Here is a 23,583-nt window from a genome sequence, read left to right as displayed (position 1 = left end):
ATTAAACGTATCAGAATTCTGTAATATTATCAAAACGGTAACCTCAGAAATGTAACGCACGACACAGAACTGCGGTGTAAAAGTTAATTCAGACAAAAAATTCAGTACCATGAATACCTGTGGCCAACAGTCCTGCAACCGAAATACACTGAGCACTCCAAAAAGTGCTTCAAATAATCCGTGAGGGTGACACTGACGTGAACTGATCAAAATGGAGAGGTCCTCAGCTTTCTAAGGTATCGGTGTATTAGTCTAAGAGAGATATAATCTTCTCTCCACGAAACTTTACATTCACAATGAAGTTGAGGTTTGTTTCACATCAGCTGCACACACTACACGACACCTACACCTTTTTCCTAAGACTGGTTTGAGAAAAGCGTATGGTAACTCCGTTTCAACGAGATGTACCACAAAGGCTAACACTTTCTCGTAAACGTGAAAGTATCGTGAACTACGATTACCTCAGCAACAGTTACGGTACGTGCTAATTTCGTGACCATTTCTCCCACTTTACTCAAGCGTAAAGTATAATGAATAAGTTGTACACAATCCGCAAATAATTGTTGAGAAACGACGTACGTGTATATGATGTCGTCCGGCAGACAATGATATACGCAAGCTTTCGTATTCACATCTCAAAAGAAACAAATTTCTCGCTACGAGAAACTTCCTCCATACCCCAGCACTTTCAAATCTCTTATACCAGAAAATATCGTTTTTCTCTCCAGTAAATCAACTTCGATTGAGCCCAACAATTCTAAACCTCACCGCCACCGCAGAAAATGCTTCATTAAAATTATAAATGGAATTTCATTATCCAACAGTTTGCTATTTAGAGAACGTTAAGAGATTCATCACATGAAATAGCACATGATATTTCGTAAAATACAATTTACTAATAATTATTTCTTCCTACATAGCAATAAAATCTTATTCAAATGTATTCTTCTCCCAAACCAGCAAAAGAATCTTGACTAGGACCGAAGCAATTTCAGTCCAGTTACATCTACTTACTTACGAAAACAAATGTTCGTCTCCAGCTGAACTAATTTTAGGATGTATTGTTTTAGCGTCTAATATCTCATTATATATCAAAATTTGCAAGGGATTGTGTTAGAGAGCAGTTTACTTACTTACTATACAGTAGCAATGAACTTACATATACAATATCTGCCAAAGAGAGGAGCAATTTTGGTGTCTGCAGCACTCATAAAAAGCTCGTCAAAGACAAAGTTTCATACACCCTGAAATTGGATGGCTGTCTGATGCCACTGCAGGTAAAAAACTAATTTTGATCGTGACTCAGACCTCGCAAAATAAAAAGAAGAAGATTAATATTGCGTCTGCGACTAGAATAAGCGTTCAACGTGTCCACACATCACGTCGGCTATTATTCAGTACATCATCACAGTCTTGAAAAAGGAGTTATGTCGACCGTAGCTAGACAGCACTAGTGTCTTTCTGTGCACTCATTCTTTCTCAGCTGTCCACACTGGTCGTTAGTTTGAAATAAGAAAAGAGAAAGTCGCATTCATTGTTATAAGTTTCCCTGGTTTGTGTCTGGATAAATAAGACAATATAAGTTTTGTTTATTGTATTTTTTCATGTTTGGAGATATTCCACGTAATGTTATAAATTAGATGTAAATTACGTTCTAGTTTGCAAATTCTCCTTACAAAATAAGCAATTTAAAATATCTTCCGTATCATCTGAGGAACTGATTTCTGAAATTGAACTGTTTTCTGAGTAACGTTGTGACCTATATTTCTGTCACAAATGAGTTAGAGTCGGAATAGCGTTATATATGACTTCTCGTATCTGCGGTTATATTGCTTCGGCCTCATGTTCTTCTTGGCAGACGGGTCCTTGTTGCGGCAAGCAACGTTGTAAGTATAGGTACCTCGTACCACCCACCCAATGTTGCAGTAACGAACGGACTGCAGAAGTGCCTGAAAAAAGGATAAAGATGTCGTTAACATTTGTGAGTGAAGACACAATAAATGGAAGGCACTGAGGGATAGTGGATTACCTTGTGTATCAAGGAGAATAAGTCCTGTTCCTTCAAAATTGCCACCTGATGAGGTGAATGCAAAAGCGCTGAAACCACTACTCGCAGTTAAAAAACTGTTTTAATAATTGACGCAGCCCGAAAAGTTGTTGAGTAAAGTTTTAGCAGAGTTATGATGTGGTAGTGTAACACAATGCATCTACACTCCTGGAAATTGAAATAAGAACAACGTGAATTCATTGTCCCAGGAAGGGGAAACTTTATTGACACATTCCTGGGGTCAGATACATCACATGATCACACTGACAGAACCACAGGCACATAGACACAGGCAACAGAGCATGCACAATGTCGGCACTAGTACAGTGTATATCCACCTTTCGCAGCAATGTAGGCTGCTATTCTCCCATGGAGACGATCGTAGAGATGCTGGATGTAGTCCTGTGGAACGGCTTGCCATGCCATTTCCACCTGACGCCTCAGTTGGACCAGCGTTCGTGCTGGACGTGCAGACCGCGTGAGACGACGCTTCATCCAGTCCCAAACATGCTCAATGGGGGACAGATCCGGAGATCTTGCTGGCCAGGGTAGTTGACTTACACCTTCTAGAGCACGTTGGGTGGCACGGGATACATGCGGACGTGCATTGTCCTGTTGGAACAGCAAGTTCCCTTGCCGGTCTAGGAATGGTAGAACGATGGGTTCGATGACGGTTTGGATGTACCGTGCACTATTCAGTGTCCCCTCGACGATCACCAGTGGCGTACGGCCAGTGTAGGAGATCGCTCCCCACACCATGATGCCGGGTGTTGGCCCTGTGTGCCTCGGTCGTATGCAGTCCTGATTGTGGCGCTCACCTGCACGGCGCCAAACACGCATACGACCATCATTGGCACCAAGGCAGAAGCGACTCGCATCGCTGAAGACGACACGTCTCCATTCGTCCCTAAATTCACGCCTGTCGCGACACCACTGGAGATGGGCTGCACGATGTTGGGGCGTGAGCGGAAGACGGCCTAACGGTGTGCGGGACCGTAGCCCAGCTTCATGGAGACGGTTGCGAATGGTCCTCGCCGATACCCCAGGAGCAACAGTATCCCTAATTTGCTGGGAAGTGGCGGTGCGGTCCCCTACGGCACTGCGTAGGATCCTACGGTCTTGGCGTGCATCCGTGCGTCGCTGCGGTCCGGTCCCAGGTCGACGGGCACGTGCACCTTCCGCCGACCACTGGCGACAACATCGATGTACTGTGGAGACCTCACGCCCCACGTGTTGAGCAATTCGGCGGTACGTCCACCCATCCTCCCGCATGCCCACTATACGCCCTCGCTCAAAGTCCGTCAACTGCACATACGGTTCACGTCCACGCTGTCGCGGCATGCTACCAGTGTTAAAGACTGCGATGGAGCTCCGTATGCCACGGCAAACTGGCTGACACTGACGGCGGCGGTGCACAAATGCTGCGCAGCTAGCGCCATTCGACGGCCAACACCGCGGTTCCTGGTGTGTCCGCTGTGCCGTGCGTGTGATCATTGCTTGTACAGCCCTCTCGCAGTGTCCGGAGCAAGTATGGTGGGTCTGACACACCGGTGTCAATGTGTTCTTTTTTCCATTTCCAGGAGTGTAGAATGATTAAATACACCAAGGTGCGGTTTTCTCCGAATTGTAGCCAACAGTATGGCGGATGTCTTGACGTTCGCAAGTTATTTTTATCGGTTATTGTCGCCGAATTAGTTACCGACTCTTTTTTTCTAATGGCACTACACACTTATTTTCTTCTGTGCATTTGGAAGAAGTTTCTTAGTGAGCTTCCCCCGACATAACGTGGGACTTGATATAATAGTATAAACATAGGTACGGCACACACAGCGTCCAGCCGCCAGGAGAAGAGGTTCAACAAACTAAATGTAGGCAAACACGTAACTCAGGTATGGTTATGGTGTTAACTGTGCGCTTCAATTTCATCGGTCTGTGTGCTTCTGTTATAGCCAGCAACTAAATTGCTCTCAAAACTGTTGGGACGATCACAGTGTATACGACAATCTAAAAAGTGAATATCGTTTACGGCGAATGTTGCCAAACTATTACAGGTACAGTGCGCGTGTGAGTTGAATCCAGATCGTGTCGAACCCTCGCGATCTGCCTTTTCAAGTAGTATAAAAAAAGTTCTAGAAACCGGAAAAGCGGAGAATAAATTGCGATAAGGCAAAAGAAGAGCAGCTGATGAAAGAACTCCCGTAATATATAACGCAAATGTCACTAAGAGGCTTCCTGGAAGTGCGAAAGGGACCAACCAAAGGAGCGAAAACTACATTGCACCACATGTCATCCTCTCCTCATGTCGCTGCATATACAGATTCGTGGCAATGACTTCCAAACTTAATTTCAGTTCTCCAAATGTTATCTAGGGAAAAATGGAGAGTGACGCAACACATCTATGCAAACTTTCGTTTAAGGAGAAAGCGTCGTTTACAGACAATAAGCAAGTCAATCTTCGCAAGATGCACTAATCATCAGTTCAAAATCGAAGCTAACTCACAGAAGTGGATAGAAACAAGACTCTTGGTCAATCCACCTATGGTGTGTGTTTTTCAAGACCCGCGTCATTGGTCCCTGTTTCATTGATGGTATCCTAAATACTCTCCAGAATCTCGAGTTCCCAGGATATCCTCCTGCCGCGTCGCGGGAAGATATCCCAGTGGACGTAAGGTGACAGTGTGCTACCAACATGATTGATATCCCATTCACATATGTAGGCGTCAGATCTTCTTAAGAGAATATTTGAAGAGCAGTGGAACGATAATTGAGGAAACAAAAAATGGTCTGCACAATTACCAGACTAACAAATATACTTTTATCTGTGGTGAAAATTAAAACAATTGGTCTATTAGGAAACACCGACGGCTCCTGAAGGCGTGAATGCCTTATAACGCGGGCCTGTGACGCTCTTAACTCCAGATAAAATTTAACATACAATACTCCTTCTCCAGAATCACTTTTTAGCGTGTAGCGATGTTCAAGGTCAACATTTTGAACAATTGCTATGACAACCGTGATAGTAAGTACATGAACCGTTGACTTAGTTGAGTGTCTGCTTACGTTTGGTATAACAGGGCACACGTTTGAGGAGCCTCTTCTCATGACGGCGGGATGGTGGTTTGCAGAGCTCTTATCTTCATACTATTTGATTAAGTCCCATACGTACCACGCCGCAGGAGTTCACTTAGAAGTATCCTTAAAAGCCCGACAATAAAGTATATAGTTCCATTATGACAATGTCGGTATCGTAATTCTGCCACTATAAACGATAAAAGTTACTTGTGCACGTCTTAAAAATTCGTCGTATTGTCCGCTGTAACTTGGCGACAACCGAACTTCGACGTATTTACTCACCCTGCACGTATTTCGAGTGGCCTGTCTTAACTGCGTCACCCGGTATACACTTGCTGAGTAACGAGTGATACGCGTCGATCATCACTATGCGCCTTTCATAATCAACTTTCGACTTCCGAGCACTCAGAAATCTAAAAGCATCTTTGACCTAACGGTAGACGGGAACTGAATTTTTCATTTCATTTTAAACTTTCGCGAAATGCGCCATAACTATAAGTTTTGGCTTCACCGATCAACAATTTAGAAGGGCTTCTACTCGCAGTACCATTTCTGAATCAGTAACCAGCTTTTCCAGCGATACTGATAATGAGACCTAACAGTAGCACAAGTTCAACCCATGTTGACTTATTCGACCGCAATTGATAGAACGGGTTTTGGGAAACAGCTACGAATCACAGCGCTAACTAGCATCTATTGTTCGATATTACATCATGTTTCGATAAATATCCCCAACATCAGGTCAAAAACGAAAAAAAAAGGAAATGAAATACGCGAGGCGTTCAGTAAGTACGAGCAATGCAACACATTTTTATCTCAGCCCATTTCGGTTGAAAAAATGCGGAATTTGTTGTGGAACTTCGAGGAATATTTTCCGCCTCAGCCCCTGTAATTTTTTGAAATTCTGATAGGTGGTGGCGCTCTACGTAGGCTTCAAAACGGCGTCTTTAATGCACGTGCGTTGAAGCAGAGAGTTGTAATTGAGTTTCTTTCGGTTGCAAATCAGAGTATTGTAGAATTGCGGCGGAGACATGGTAGCGAACACATCACATTGAGACATTTGACGAGGGGTCTGTCATCATCGCAACAAGATCTCACAAACTTATCTGTCCTGAGCATGGGCTGGCCACGCACAGCTGTGACTCCTGCACTGTTGGAACATGCACAGACTGTAACGTTACGCCTATGGAGGCGAGCTAATCGGCCGCCTGCAACTGCCACGGGGTCAGATGAACTTGTTGTACGTCTGATCGTTTGCGGGCCCAGCTCTCAGGGCGTGCAGCGGTAGTTCCGGCTAAGTGGCCGGTACGAGCGAGTCCGGTTACAAAGACTAGCATCGTCGCCTGAGATGCGAAAAATCCCGAAGATGGGAATTTCAACGGCTGTTACCCGCACAGCCTTTTGTTCAGGAGATACTGTATGAAATGTCTGAGTGTCAGAGAATCTTAAAGATGGTCAAGCTACGGCTCAGATATGAAAATAACTCAAACAATTTCATGCGCAAATCTAAATACATCCGCGATCTCGGAAAAATGAGGTACATCCAGTGACACTACAATATTTCAAAATCTTTAAAATTATAGGATTTAATATTTTTCAGTGAACGAACATTTACACAATTAACTTCTGTTAATCGCTTCATTCATTTCAACAAACGATATTTCAGATGATAGTATTGCACTGTAGCTATCAGCTCTGAAAGCTACGTATGTTTATCTATTACATTTAATGATTTACGACGTCTTTTATATCTGTTTCATTATGCAAATGTTTCTCAGAACATCGTGTTCTCCACATTTACATAGCAAATGAACACAGCGTCAATAACTCACATTTTGCAGTACTTGTGTTTTTATTTAACGAACAGTTTACTATTTTGCCAGTAACTTTATTTAAATGTTGATTGCAAGTTGTACTAAAAAAAACTGTGCACATTTAAAGTTTATAAATGCATATGTTAGCGGACTTCACAATTGGAAAGAGAACCGAAATACGATTCTGTAAAGAACCCGTAAAAACTGTTAAATAGTGGTTAACGGCAAGTCGTTGTCTTTATCGTGAACACCCTGGCCCAGGAATACTGGCTTATTTATTTATGAACCTACTACTACTTACATTTATTGCAAATTATCTGAGTGTAAACAAATGTTTATGATACTTTTTTAATTTAAATATTGTTCTAATACATACGTTTAGCCTTGCAAGTGATCAGTTTGAGTCAAATCATGTCCGTAGATCTTAAGGACGATAAGTTTTTGGTGCGGACAGTCTTCAGCCAATGGAGAAAGTAACTGTAGTGAAATACTACGAGGGTAAGTGGAGATGGAATTTTTTCGAGTGAAGAGCTCAAAGGAGCAATCAGGGCACTTGGTGTCGAGTGCTGGAAGAAGGCAGACCTCCCTGAGGTAACTTGCATGATTCAACTGTGCTTGGCGGTCAACGGCCGCTACAATACCTTAATCTCTGATGGGACTTTATAATTAGAGAGGTGTGAATGTGTTCCAGAGTAGTAATCTAATTGTTTCTACTTGTAGTACGAAACTGGAAATAGACATGTATGCTAATTTGAGAATCACCATGTTTAGTTCTGGACTGTTTTGAGGTGGTGCATATTCCGTGCACAGTGATTACGAAATGGACTTCATTTTCGCGTATCTTTGATGACTGTTTACATCGGGGATCTTGCAGCCATTCTCGTAACGCTTTCACTTAACTTTATTGCATTTTCACAACAGAAAAAGGCAAAACTGTGTTTTAATCTGCCAGTAAGTTTCATATCAGCGCACACTCCGCTGCAGAGTGAAAATCTCATTCTGGAGACATCCCCCAGGCTGTGGCTAAGCCATGTCTCCGCAATATCCTTTCTTTGAGGAGTGCTACTTCTGCAAGGTTCGCAGGAGAGCGTCTGTAAAGTTTGGAAGGTAGGAGGCGAGGTACTGGCGGAAGTAAATCTGTGAGAATGGGTGTCGTGAGTCGTGCGTGGGTGGCTCTGTTGGTAGAGCACTTGCCCGCGAAAGGCAAAGGTCCTGATTTCGAGTCTCGGTCCTGCACACAGTTTTAATCTGCCAGAAAGTTTCATGGGTATATCACTTCGAACGGGAAACAAAACTGCAATCCATAGATTGGCGCCGAACCACCTCTCCTCCGAAGAAAAAGTTCGAAGCCGCACTCTCTGCCTGTAAAGTGACCGTGATGTTCTTCTGGGACTCCGAAGCGATTATCCTGTATGATACCCGCCTTCATGGCGCAACGATCTGCTGTCGGCATTGCATAACAAATGAAATCCTGAGAAAGGAGCAATTCGGCTTCAGCAATCAGCACTCCACAACACAACAACTCTTACGGGTAGTTGAACATATAGCACATGGTTTCGACACAAATAAAGCAACACGGGCGGTGTTCCTGGACATCGAAAAGGCTTTCGACCGTCTATGGCACAACGACCTCATTCGCAAACGCAGCGATGCGGGATTCCCCGACGGGCTGGTGCGTCTAATACACTCATACCTCACAGACAGGAGTTTCAACACTGACGTGCAGGTAAAACAATCAACACGACGCGGTATACACGCGGGAGTACCCCAGGGAAGCATCCTAGGGTCACTACTGTTTAACCTCTACGTAAACGATCTTCCAACCAAACAAACGATCTCCCAACCACACACAACACAATGATGGCAATCTACGCGGATGACACCGCCATCCTCGCGCAAGATTGGAAACCATCAAACATTACGTCACGCCTACAGACTGCACTCAGAGTGGCCGAGCCTTGGTTGGAGAAATGGCGTGTTAGAGTAAACGTCGACGAGTGCGAAGCCGATCTGTTCACTAAAAGACCGAAGTAACTGCGCAAACACCGCTACTGCAGACCAGTAACTCTACATGCACGTCCAATACGTTTCCGCGAGGAAGTCAAATACCTCGGTGTCTGGCTGGACCGGGAATTACTCGGGGGGGACCACTTACAACACATGACCAACCGAGCAGGCGCGAGGCTCAAACAGCTCTATCCTATGCTCAACAGGCGTAGCACACTGAACAGAAGGGTGTCGAGGTCCATGTACATGACACTTATCCGACCCCTGACGACGTACGCAGCTCCTGTCTGGGGATACGCTGCGCCTACACGCCTGCGCCGTCTGCAGCTCATACAAAATAAAGTACTCAAAATCATTAGCAATGCTCCACGATACACACGCATCGCGGACCTTCACCGGGAATGCCGACTTGAGACTCTCACAGAGGTAATCCACAAACTCACCACAAGACTATACAGAAACTCCAGACATTCGCAGAACCCGTTTATTCTGAATCTGGGGAAATACGACCACAACCATAGATGGAAACATAAAAGACCAAAAGACATACTTGCAAGGACATAACATCTATGGCCAAGCATACGCAAACATAGCGGCAAAGGCGAGCCCCTGTTAATAAGACGCATTTACTGGATATCCAGCTGAAATACACTGCCGAATAACTGGCACCACACAGGGAAGCCGTACCGTACTCTGCATGCAAACAAGCTCCACACATCCCCCACACAGTGAGATGATCTATGGCCGATCTCCCACTACTGTATAACGATCTTGATTGTTCCAGGAATGTAGCAGCTGCAGCAACTGGGACACATCGCCATCGCTTGTCACGGTAATGATGCATGATACGCGTACTAGCAAATCCAACCTTGCATGAGCTATCGCAGCTAGTAAGCCACTACTGCTCTTACTACCCATCCCACTGTCGCAGAGGTTTTTTTCCCACGGCACGAGCCATGGCACTTTTTTCCCTTTGCTCTTCAAATCGCTACCCACACTCGCGTTTCGTCCACTATCTATCACCTGATGGACCGTGTTAATGCGTAGTCTTACCCATACGTACGGATAACATCACAGCCCAGCATCCTGTGATCCACCTACTAGATAACTAACTTGTTGACGGAGGTGACAGTAGAACTTTTGGTCTGGTCATCACGTTGGTGCGGGCGTGGAGGGGCCCCATCTCTTTTTTTAATCCCAACCAAACACAACACAACGATTGCAATCTACGTGGATGACACGGCCATCCTCGCGCAAGATTGGAATCCCTCAAACTTTACGTCACTCTTACAGATTGCACTCAGAGTGGCTGAGCCTTGTTTGGAGAAATGGCATATTAGAGTAAACGTCGACAAGTGCGAAGCCGTTCTGTTCACTAGAAGACCGAAGCAACTGCGCAAACACCGATACTGCAGACCAATAACTCTACATGCACGTCCAATACGTTTCCGTGAGGAAGTCAAATACCTCGATGTCTGGCTGGACCGGAAATTACTCTGGGGGGACCACATACAACACATGACCAACCGAGCAAGCGCGAGGCTCAAACAGCTCTACCCTATGCTCAACAGACGTAGCACACTGAACAGAAGGGCGTCGAGGTCCATGTGCATGACACTTATTCGACCCCTGATGTACGCAGCTCCTGTCTGGGGATACGCTGCGCCTACACGCCTGCGCCGTCTGCAGCTCATACATTGTAAAGCACTCAAAATCATAAGCAATGCTCCACGATACACACGCATCGCGGAACTTCACCGGGAATGCCGACTTGAGACTCTCACGGAGGTAAACCACAAACTCACCACAAGACTATACAGAAACTCCAGACATTCGCAGAACCCGTTTATTCTGAATCTGGGGAACTACGACCACAACCATAGATGGAAACATAAAAGACCAAAAGACATACTTGTAAGGACCTAACATCTATGGCCAAGCACACGCAAACACAACGGGACTGGTGATCTGTTAATCAGACGCCATTACTGGATATCCAGCTGGAACACACTGCCGAATAACTGGCATCAAGCAAGGAAGGCGTACTGTACACTGCATGCAGACGAGATCCACACACCCTCCACACAGTGAGATGATCTATGGCCGATCTCCCACTACTATATAAGGATCTTGATTGTTCCAGGAATACAGCGGCTGCAGCAACTGGGATGCATCACCATCGCTTGCAACGGTAATGATGCATGATACCCATACTAACAAATCCAACCTTGCATGAACTATCGCAGCTAGTAAGCCACTACTGCTCTTAGTACCCATTCCACTGTCGCAGAGGTTTTTTTCCCACGGCATGAGCCTTGGCACTTTTTTCCCTCTGCTCTTCAAATTGTTACCCTCACTAGCATTTCGTCCACTATCTATCACCTGATTTACAGTGTTAAAACCCAGACGCCCGGATAACATCACAGCCCAGCATCTTGTGATCCACTTACTAGATAACTAACATGTTGACGGAGGTGATAGTAAAACTTTTGGTCTGGTCACCACGTTGGTGCGGGCGTGGAGGGGCCCCATCTCTATTTTACTGTCGAGTGTATTGTGCCACCCTCAGGAGATTCAAGAGACTACTTCAGCTTATTCGTCGCCAGTAACATGGAAACGAACTTCCCCTTACCCATGATAACGCAATGACTCATCGAAGTCTGCGCACCTGAGAGGAGCTCATAGAATTTCACGCGACTGTCCTTCTTCATCCACCCTACAACCCAGATCTCTCTGACTTACATCTGTTTGGCCCAATGAAGGACGTACTCCGCGTGAAGCAGTACGTTGTTGTTAGGGAGGTTACTGATGCTACAAGAGTTTGGCTGTGACGTTGCCCAGTATTATGCAGACGTATAGGCTCTCGCAGTTACGTAACGTAAGGCATTCTCCTTGAACACGGATTATGTTGACAAATAGAGATTTGTAGAAAAAAGACTTGCCGGCTTTCAGAGAAAAATATGTTGCACTATTTATTGAATGCCCCTCGTGCTAAACTACATTTTCAAGATAGAATACAAGTGCATTGGATCTACGTGTATTAAAGTTAGGAAATAAGTTTGACTGGCCGTGGTCTTCTTAAAACCTTATAAATATAACATATGTTCAATCAGAAGGGAGACCAATTTGCCTTACGTTCCAAATACGCTGAAAATTATCAGTAATTTACGTAATATTCTCGAACACCATTAAACATCCATTTTTTATTTGGTGCCAAGATAATTAAGTTCCTACTCAGTACAAGTTTTTTGGAGTTCTTTTGTCAGAGGTGAAAGTGAATAAGTGTAGTGAACCAGTGATGTACATGCAACAATATGCTGCGGCAGTATCGAAATTCAGCATGCATCAGTGGAGCAGGGCGCGAAGATAAATAACCGCCGGAGGCAGTAGGCGCACAGTAATCTGATCTGCGTGAATATGGGACGCGCCGCGGCACGTACCCCTTCCAAAATGTTAAATGATTGGTGGAAGTCTGTACCATCCATCATAGCTCTTCCGACACTTCGTCGATGCGATGCTACTGCGCCGCGTCGAGCACGTCGTGGGTCGACTGCAGCTCGTACAATGTGCAGCATACCGGGCCGCGCAGCGGGGATACGTATCAGCGTAGCCCGCAAAACACAGCGGCAGGCTACGTCAGCGTCCCTCTCCGTATCTATCTCTGCTGCCGCTCAACTGTGCAATTCAGCATCGCTGACTCTCAATTGGCATCCTTCCGTATTAACTATTCATGTAGCCCGATTTATCCCTCCTGCGGCAAAATAGAACTGTGCAACTGAATATGGGATCTTCTGTATTGCCTCCTACGACTTCTATCTCTTCATACCACCACTTCTAAAGGGTATGTCGTCGAATCCTCATCCATGATTGTAACTCTAAACGGTCTTAGCTATTAATCATTTTAAGTGTAATTAAGATTGCGCTCTTACCTTCCCCTCACTAATTGGTGTAACGATAATATGACTATGATGCCATATGGCTAATGAATTTGATTTTGGACAAGGCTGGTTGCCTCCGAAGATGCTTTGACCAGTTAACAGACCGAAGTATACAACACGTTGCTCTAAAGAGCAGTCTAATCTATTAAAGCGCTTTTACTTATATGATTTTTGTTTGGACCGGTTACTGAAGAGGAGTATAAGATGTCCTAAAGATCGACCTATTCCACGCCAGCACTTTTACTTATATGGACTTTATTTCATGCTAGAACAGGGCCCTCACTGACATAAAATGCGAAACGAAAAGGCTACCACATAACTCAAAGGGTACACAGTAAATCCAACTGAAATAATACAGAAATTAAACAATAATTTCCGGAGTCCAATTGCGCACTGTCTGTCGCTTATCTAATCAATAATGCGGACAGAAATAAATACGTAAACGTTTGCTTGTGCGTGTGTCAACAGAAGGTTGACACTCTTTTCTGACAAAACAACTCGTTATCAAATAATAATGGATGAAGAAAGCTGTTGTCATACATAGTTAATAGTCGTATATGTTAACTTGGAAAAGTTATGTAAACTCATAACTAATAAGTAAATGACTGATTGGAGGTAGCTATTTGTTACAACAGTAACTTATCCGACCTTAGATTAAGGTTGGCTTATTTTCCCTACATTGCTGGATATAGGAACCTGAGTAGTTTGAACATATTGAAATTACTATGAAGCTTTTACTGTATTAAATGAGCAGCTGCTAGCCTCCAAGAAACTTGACAACGCCGAAATACGAACGATGCCAGCCAAAAACAGGATTATTACCATAGGCACAGATGTGAATACGTGAACTTGATTTATTATTTTCTTTGAATAAACATTGCCAGAATTATTTAAGTAATCTTACTTTACTTTCGATTCACACATTTAACAAGAATGACATTGCCTCTGAATATCATTGAACGACTCTTAACTTATTTAGCTTCATTATGAACTACTTTCAGCTGCGGTCACAGTCTTTTATTACATTTCTTTTATCTATTTCAACAACGACACCCTGGTATTCAGTGACAGGAAAGGAATGGGACCCTAAGTATTTGACAATAACTGGGAATAGATACATGATCAGGTACCTGAAGATTTTACGCACAACAGTTGTTACTAAACTAAAATTCACTGAGAATGTCACTGGACAATGCCTCACAAACATTCTAAGGTGAACGAAAATAAAACAATCTTACTGTTTGTGGCAAATATTAAGCCGTCGTCTTCGTTTTAGTCTACAATTCTTCAAGTGTTTCATATAGCCTAATGTGTGCACACCTTGATTCGCAGTGACCAATTATGGAGCAGGGGCGAAATGTTATTGGAGTCTCGTACATCTTCCCACACGCATCATGCTCTTGGTAATACACAAATAAGAATTGAACGTCACATAGGCCCGACAGTGCACTTCACATACGTATGTTCCACTCTTACATCTCTTATCCAAATAAATCTCCTACGCACTCTGCTCTGACGTCACACTCGCGTCCGGAGACAGCACTCCTACATAAGTCTTTTCTCTTTGCCAACGATATTGCCTTTCCTAACTTTCCCTTGCGGCATTAAAGCGGAATAAGTAAATCATAATACACGTAAACATGGCCCGTAGCAGGCTGTAACGCAATTTTTATTTAATCGTGGCATTAACTAATTTCGTGTCATTGTCAAGCACATTTGTAATAATTGTACTTAAAGTAATTTTCAAATCACAGTTAATTATAATTAAAAAGTATCCATACTCTTTCATTTTACGAAAGGATCCACACTACAGTGACACTTTCCAATATCGTGTTCGGTAGTGTGGATCCTTTCGTAAAATGAAAGAGTATGGATACTTTGTACTTACAATTAAGAGTTATCTGAAAATGACATGAATACCGATGTTACAAATGTGCTTTACAATGACGTTTAGTCGAAATTAGTTAATGGCACTGTTAAGTAACAATCGCATTGAAGCCGAGTACGGACCACGTTTACGTTTGTTAAACATCAGGAGCCCCGTAAATACAAAACTTTAACATCATAATACGGAACAAGTTATACAGATTATAGAATATATCACATTCCTGATTAACACAAGTATGTAATATTTACGATAGAAATAATGGACAAATCTTTAAGGTAGCACTTAATGTATTATAGTGTCATAGTGCTCAGTCATAAACTTGAGAAATTCTTTATAAACGGATTCCCTTCACTCTGGATAAATTACGTTATGTGTCTTTACGCCTGAAATACGTAGAGCAGAGCAATGGTTCTTCATATGTTCCAATGCCTAGCACATCTTTTCACTGTAATACAGCGGCGTCACCGCATAAAATAGTCTTAGTGTGAATTTGCGGAAATGTATTACTACCGCACCCTTAAGTCACGGGCAGGATTTTCATAATAACTTTGTGCAACGTGAAGTAGAAAAGTACGTCGCGCAACAAGCGGGATTGCAAGTAACTCTTGCCGCAAGCCGACATCGAAACCAGAGTCTTTGGCGCTAATTTAATGTGTGTCAGCACGAGGCTTGAAGAAGCAAACTCGAAAAATACATGCGCCCTGCCGAGTATACATAGGGGAGCAGTCAAGTAATAGCAGTGTCTTTAGAGTGTCAGTTTCCTGCTGTGTTACTCGGGCCTCAGGAAAATTCCGACGGAGGACCATAGTTCCAGTCTGTGGCTAGGCCCCGGTTCGATCCTCGTAAGGAATTCAGAGCCAGCCAGAATGGTGCAAGAAACAGGCCTTCCATGAGTCGGTGAACTCCTGCCCGGAGGCGGGGGGTCACCTCCTGACTGCTGCAGACCACCTGGACCCACCAGTTACCGCATTCCGCCGTCACGGGGAGAAGGTCAACGAGGTGCGAGGGCCACTTGACATCGAATGTCGCCGCGCGACAATCATCGAAGAGTTCGCTGTTGTGGTAGCTGCTGTCCCAGCTGGGCTACGGGCAACGGGGCTGCGTCCTCAGCAGAGCGGGGCGACCAAACCGCCGAGTGAGGTGAGCTCGACTTGAGCGGGACGACGGACACCTCCGCCGCCTGAGGCAAAGGAAACCAAAATCTTCACAGAGAGCCGCAGCGCCTCCCTGCAGGCGTGAGCTGCCATGTGCTCCACACCACAGCCTCCACCGAGCATCCCGGCTGTCAGACGTGGGATAAGAACCAACACTCACAATAGTCCAGTCAGAGTGTTCAAATGGTAAAGTTGTCATGAACCCTAAATTTGAATAACACAGTCATTGTCTGGGTAAGTTCTTTGGAATTGGTAAACCGTTGTCTTCATCCGTGCTTTGAACTGACCTACCGAGATAGTTATAGAGAGGATCTATACTACACTTCTGGACTTTAAAGTTGCTACACCACGAAGATGACGAGCTACAGACGCCAAATCTAACCGACATGAAGAAGACGCTGTGATATGCAAATGATTAGCTTTTCAGATCATTCACACAAGATTGGCGCCGGTGGCGACTTCTACAACGTTCTGACACCGTTGATATAATTGGAAAAATGTATGATGAGACTATAAAATTATTTATTTACAACAGGATTCGTTCATACACTATCACGAAAGAAAATAATTTACATGATAACATCACACGATGTTCAGTCTTCACGTATGAACGATAACATCGTCAAGTCATAATGTGGTACAAATTTAACAAAGGCATTCAATACCAAAGCAATGAGTCAAGAAACAGCAAGCGAAACGCTGGCAGTACAAAATACAATTTTTTCCACCTTTAAGACGGTCTGTGACCGAACTCGGTCGTAAATAAATAATTTCATGTGATAGCACTGTCTCATCGTATATGTTACTCTAATATTTCATCTGTAGTGTTAAAGCTACCATCGTCGCCTAATCATTCCATGACTCTCTCTCTTCAGCCTCCTCAGTACTATAAATTCTCTCATCTCATTTTTCGATTATTTTCTCACTGTCTCTGTCGGTACATCCTTCGTCTCAAACCCATTCTCCGAACTTTACAAATTCGTTATACCATATCACGTAACTAACACGCCTATTTTATCAAAATTATCTTTGTGCTCTCCACCACGTTAGATCTTCTAACAGTATCAATTTCAATGCACTTGCTTCTTTCGGTGCTTATGCCTTTCTTTCCCACGCGTGCACAATTCACTTCCTTCGTAGCAGTTCGTTTCAGATAGTCTCTGTTTAATTCCTCTTTCTACACAATGTAATGCTATTTTTAAAAATCTATTGCTTCTTGTTTCTGATAACTAGTTGGTAACATCATGTCCATCGCAACTTCGAAAGCCCCTCGTCGATTCCCCAGAACTTCTCATTAAACTGTTTCTCCGTTTCTAATTAATCTCTACCCGTTTTTCTCTTCCAACAATTCTCTCAGAGCAAGTGTCCCTTTTGTCACTGATCAAACTGTCCCTTCAAGAGCTTGGTTGAATCTTATCACTTTAAGAGTACTGAATGGCGATATGTTTTAATAGTTAAAAACCATTCAACACCCAAGGTCGCATAAAATATTTCTTGATTTAGGACAAACAGGTTCAACTGACTTCGCCATCGTCTGAGGTCTTAAAAATCTTTTTGTTGTAAGACGTGTTCATTTTACGCTGAACCTCACGCACGGGATGTCATCATCATCATTATCATCATCATCATCATTATCTTACCCCTGAAACTACTCTGAACCATGAACTCAATTTACCGACAACTGTAACTGCTGCCTGACTATCCATGTAAAGACATTTAATTTCTTGCAAAAGTTTGCCTCGTATTCCATAATCTCGTAGAACAGACAATAACTTGCTCCTAGGAACCCGGTCATATGCCTTTTCTAGATCTATAAAGCATAGATACAATTCCCTGATCCACTCAAAACACTTCTCCATTATTTGCCGTAAGCTAAAGATCTGGTCCTGACAACCTCTAAGAGGCCTAAACCCACACTGATTTTCATCCAATTGGTCCTCAACTAATACCTGCACTTTCCTTCCAACAATACCTGAGAAGATTTAACCCACAACGCTGATTAGAAAGATACCTCTGTAGTTGTTACAAACTTTTCTGTTTCAATGTTTAAAGATTGGTGTGATTACTGCTTTTGTCCAGTCTGATGGAATCTGTCCCGACTCCCAGGCCATTTCAATTATCCTGTGTAGCCATTTAAGACCTGACAATCCACTGTATTTGTTGAGTTCCGACTTAATTTAATCCACCCCAGCTGCTTTATTGCACTGCATTCTATTGACCATTTTCTCCACTTCCTCAAATGTGATCCTATTTCCATCATCATTCCTATTCCATTCTACCTCGAAATCTGAAACATTACTCATCGTATTTTCACCTACATTCAGCAACTCTTCAAAATATTCCCTCCATCTGCCCAAGGCATCCACAGGATTCACCAGCAGTTTTCCTGACCTGTCCAAAATACTTGTTATTTCCTTCTTACCTCCCTTTCGAAGACTGCTAATTACACTCCAGAATGGTTTTACAGCAGCTTGACCCATAGTCTCCAACCTGTTTCCAAAGTCTTCCCAAGATTTCTTCTTGGATACTGCAATTACCTGTTTGGCTTTGTTTCTTTCTTTAACATAACTTTCTCTGTCTACCTGAGTTCTAGTATGTAGCCGTTTTTGATACGCCTTCTTCTTCCTTTTACAGGATGCCTTGACTGTGTCATTCCACCAAGCTGTTTGCTTCATCCTACTTTTACACACTACTGTTCCAAGACATTCTTTAGCAACTTCTAGTACTGTGTCCCTGTACCTTGTCAATTCCTTTTCCAATGACTGTAATTGACTACATTCTACTAACTGGTACCTTTCTGAGATCGCTGTTATGTACTTGTGCCTGATTTCCTTATCCTGCAGTTTCTCCACTCTTATCCTCCTACATATGGGCCTCACCTCCTGCACTTTCGGCCTCACAATCCCAAATTCACTGCAGATTAAATAATGATCTGTGTCATCAAAGAATCCCCTGAATACATGTGTGTCCCTTCCTGAATTCCTGATCTGTTATTATAGTCAATGACAGATCTGGTTCCCCTGCCTTCCCAAGTATACCGGTGAATGTTCTTATGTTTAAAAAAGGAGTTTGTGATTACTAAGCCCATACTGGCACAGAAATCCAAGAGTTGTTTCCCGTTCCTGTTGGCCTCCATATCCTCTCCAAGTTTACCCATAACCTTTTCATACCCTTCTGTTCGATTTCCAATCCTGGAGTTAAAATCACCCATGAGCAGAACACTGTCCTTGTCCTTTACTCTAACAACTACATCACTGAGTGCCTCATAAAAACTATCCATCTTATCTTGATCTGTCCCTTCAGAATGCGAATATACTGACACAATCCTAATTTTCTTGCTGGACACTGTCATATCTACCCACATCAGTCGTTCGTTTACATACCTTATTGCAACTACACTGGGTTCCTTTCCTTTCCTGATGTAAAGCCTTACACCCCATTGTGCTATTCCTGCTTTGACTCCTGACGGGTAGACCTTGTATTCTCCCACTTCCTCTTCTTTTTCACCCCTTACCCGAATGTCACTAACAGCTAAAACGTCCAGCCCCATCTTACTTGCAGCCTCTGCCAGCTCTACCATCTTCCCAGAGATTTGTTGAGTGTATAAAATGAGCACACTATAAAAGGTGCCTCACCTCCTGCACTTTCGGCCTCACAATCCCAAATTCACTGCAGATTAAATAATGATCTGTGTCATCAAAGAATCCCCTGAATACATGTGTGTCCCTTCCTGAATTCCTGATCTGTTATTATAGTCAATGACAGATCTGGTTCCCCTGCCTTCCCAAGTATACCGGTGAATGTTCTTATGTTTAAAAAAGGAGTTTGTGATTACTAAGCCCATACTGGCACAGAAATCCAAGAGTTGTTTCCCGTTCCTGTTGGCCTCCATATCCTCTCCAAGTTTACCCATAACCTTTTCATACCCTTCTGTTCGATTTCCAATCCTGGAGTTAAAATCACCCATGAGCAGAACACTGTCCTTGTCCTTTACTCTAACAACTGTATTCTCCCACTTCCTCTTCTTTTTCACCCCTTACCCGAATGTCACTAACAGCTAAAACGTCCAGCCCCATCTTACTTGCAGCCTCTGCCAGCTCTACCATCTTCCCAGAGATTTGTTGAGTGTATAAAATGAGCACACTATAAAAGGTGCCTCACCTCCTGCACTTTCGGCCTCACAATCCCAAATTCACTGCAGATTAAATAATGATCTGTGTCATCAAAGAATCCCCTGAATACATGTGTGTCCCTTCCTGAATTCCTGATCTGTTATTCGCGGCGAACAATTTGATGTAATTTTCTCATTTGGAGAGTACTGAAGGGCGATCTATTTTAATTTTTTTAAAATCAGTTAACATCTAACATCGCGTAAAACATCTAGTGCGTGAGGTTAAAAGTATAAATCCTCCCCGCCACAGTGACCATATGATATTAGCATCTATCCATCCCAATTTTCGCCTTGGCCAATCTCTTCGAATTCATGTACCTCAAAAGTAACGTGAAGAAGAATCTACCAAGTTAGTGTAAGCGCTATCATTTTACGAATGTTGTTTAGTTTCTAGAAGTTTTGTGCTACATTGCGTGTGTTTTATCCATGACGAGTTTATAACGCTATATCTTCCTCCAAAAGTTTGTTTAAAGACAGCGTTCGCAAAAGAGCAGCTATTGACTGTCGGAATACTGACTCGCAGCTTTTAGCTTCCTAAACGTTGAAGGGAAGCAGTTGCAGTGTCAACTAATGACCACCGTGCAGCTCACACCACCTCAGCGACTCTGAGAAGACACTTGTGAGCAACAGTCCTCCAATAAAGTCCTCAACTCCAGAGTCTGATAGCAGCTACAAACGCTACCATTTGGCACACTAATATCGTTGGTAATTATTTTCTGCAATATCCTATACAGGTTGTGCAAGATCCTAGTTATTAGATGGAAGTAATTTTTGTCCTCTAGGTACCCGCAAAACCTGACACTCACGGACGCGCACTTGTTCCACCATCAATAGAGCTGACCGCGGTCTCCATCATAACACAAACAGTACTGCGTTAACTTCATACTTTTGACGCCGATACACTAAGACACGCTGTCTATTATCACACTGTTATCATTGACGAGCCATCTTTATTTAAATGAACTCGCATGTAAGACGCTGGTACGAGCAATCTAGAGTACTGATCCAGCGTTTAGAATCCTTACCAAGCTGGCATTACAACAGAAATAGATTAAATACAGAGACGCGCTAACGGGTCAGTGTAGCCCATTCGAAAGGTATTTGCAGAATTGAAATGGGAATCCTTGGAAGAAAAACAACGCATTTGCTGAGAAAATCTGTTGGGTAAATTTATATAACCTACGAAGACTGTGACGCCAATATGCGGTCGCCATCGTTTACCTCGCTCAGGGACCTTGATAATAATTGAGATTAGGGCAAGTACACAGGCATGTAGGCGATAGTGTTTTTCTTTCTCAATATGCCAATATAGTAGGATAGAATATCGATAATATTCGTAAGATATCTCCTTACCCATGAACTATACTTAGGCATTAGTAATCTGCATGCAGGAGAAGATCTTGATATAGATATGGCGGTGATATCAAGAAATTTACATTATACTCGTGTATCTATACAGTCCTGTCTTATTGATGTATCCACTTAGCAAAGGCTGAATAAGGGCCGAAAGGATAGATGCTTACTTCTGTTGATCAGTTGTGTTTTCCTGAGTCACACACCCATGGAATGCGAAGGGAAATTTCCCCTGACCCTTATGATCCCTCCCCCAGCCTGGATCCTTGTTGCAGGATCTTAGCTTTCAGACGTTTCACGCAGTACACACAATCTGCCATCTAGCACATGGAGCAAAAAACGTAATTCACCTCAAAAGGCCACCTGTCGCCATTCAGTGGACGTCGAGTTGCGGTATTGGCCTGCGAACGCCAGCCTTCGCCGCCGATGAACAGCAGGCAGCATGGGTACTTGAACCAGGCACTGGCTGCGGAGACTCATATGCCAATTTTTACATTATATTTGATATATCTGTTTTCTTTAGCAATACAATCTCCTGGACTCATCATTAGTAACGAGTAGTTCAGTTAAATTTGTCCCATACTTCACTTAAAAACGTTTTAAATTTTGATATACAAGATCACCACTGGTGTTAGCATGGAAGGAAAAACTTCATCGTTCTCTCCACATTAGAGAAAAGGATGTGGAGACAGATTCATTGTACATCGTATACTTTATAGGAAGCATGGTAGATCAACACTGATTTCTGTCACTTTACGTTCGCTCTCTATTGTATGTTCAAAGACATATCGTGGTTCACTATTTTCACAGCTTATAAGTTCGTTACATTTATCTGCCTACTTAGTGTGAGACAGTCACACAAAAGTAACGGCGAAAAAATTAGAAAAAAGTTGTTGTTGAATATATTTTGGTGTTTGAAGAAGCAGAACACTCTGATTTGCAGCATTAGCTTCTGACATCTGCTAGCATAAATGGGAAGAGAGATAACAAATGAGCAGTTATTGCAGGCACAAAATTACGCACCGCGCCTTGTAAATCGAATAAAAAGGAGGACGTAATACTATCTTCACAGTCCTCTATCGATCTTTAGCGCTAGTTCTGCTTTATTTTGCCTCTATTTATTAGGACTTTTGTGTGGCGATACATAATCGTTATCAGTCGGTGTAAGTATCTGGGATATACTCGTCTGGATATCCTCGTCTGCCATGACTTTCCCTGCTGTTCAACCTAAGGTGTACGTCCATTCGTCTTCAAAGTAAGCTGTTTTATTACACATTTGGGAGTGAAATTCCAAACTGAAACCCCAGGGATACGAACTGAAGTTACGAAATTTGCCGAACATTCGATTTAAAATTCCATGTAGGAACCGGAGTATAGTGATTTATAATATACTTCTGGTAACGTATCACCAACGAGGGCTTATTGAGCAGCTGACTGTTCGTTGCTGTCACAAATCTTCCTGTGTTCTTTAACTGAAATGAACGCAGCTATGCGTAGCGATCGCAACGGATGCTTGTTCTACTCCAGATCCAAATCTTTACAGCAGTCCTTTTTCTATATAAGGATGGTGCTCGGAAGATTTTGATCCCAGTCCACATTATGGACATCATCTCATGGACACAGACTTTGCCTTAGTGATAAACATTCAGCACTGGATTTTGGAGTGTTTTTGCTCTGAGCCCGTTTAGAACTGATACGGGCTTCGTCTCGGTATGGACTTACCTGTACACGACTTTTGGGCTTCTTCGGTCTTTGGCATCACACTGACCTGCTGTCTGATATTCATGTCACTTATTCAATCCGTCAGTCATTTCCGTTTTCTGATGTAGCCTCAGTATCTACAGGACGTGGTTGTGACTGCTTGGTGATTTTTCTCACTCGCTAACACTATGTCAGATTAGGCGGCTGATCGTAACGCTATCCGCTGTACTTGGGCTTCAAATATGATGCTAGTCACACGTTTCAGTGAAATCTTACCAAATTTGCATGCATGTTGCCTGCCGTAACTCTGAGTGTCAAAAGTCTGGAAAAGATCAACTGCTGAGAAATATACAACTGATCTTACAAATACACAATTCTTGTCATTATAGTCTCCGATACAATCGTGTAAGTGAAGTTTTGTGTCAGCAGTCCCACTAT

Source organism: Schistocerca americana, chromosome 7 (genome assembly GCF_021461395.2).
Source record: "Schistocerca americana isolate TAMUIC-IGC-003095 chromosome 7, iqSchAmer2.1, whole genome shotgun sequence".
Taxonomy (NCBI): domain Eukaryota; kingdom Metazoa; phylum Arthropoda; class Insecta; order Orthoptera; family Acrididae; genus Schistocerca; species Schistocerca americana.
Note: the sequence above shows the minus strand (reverse complement) of the source record.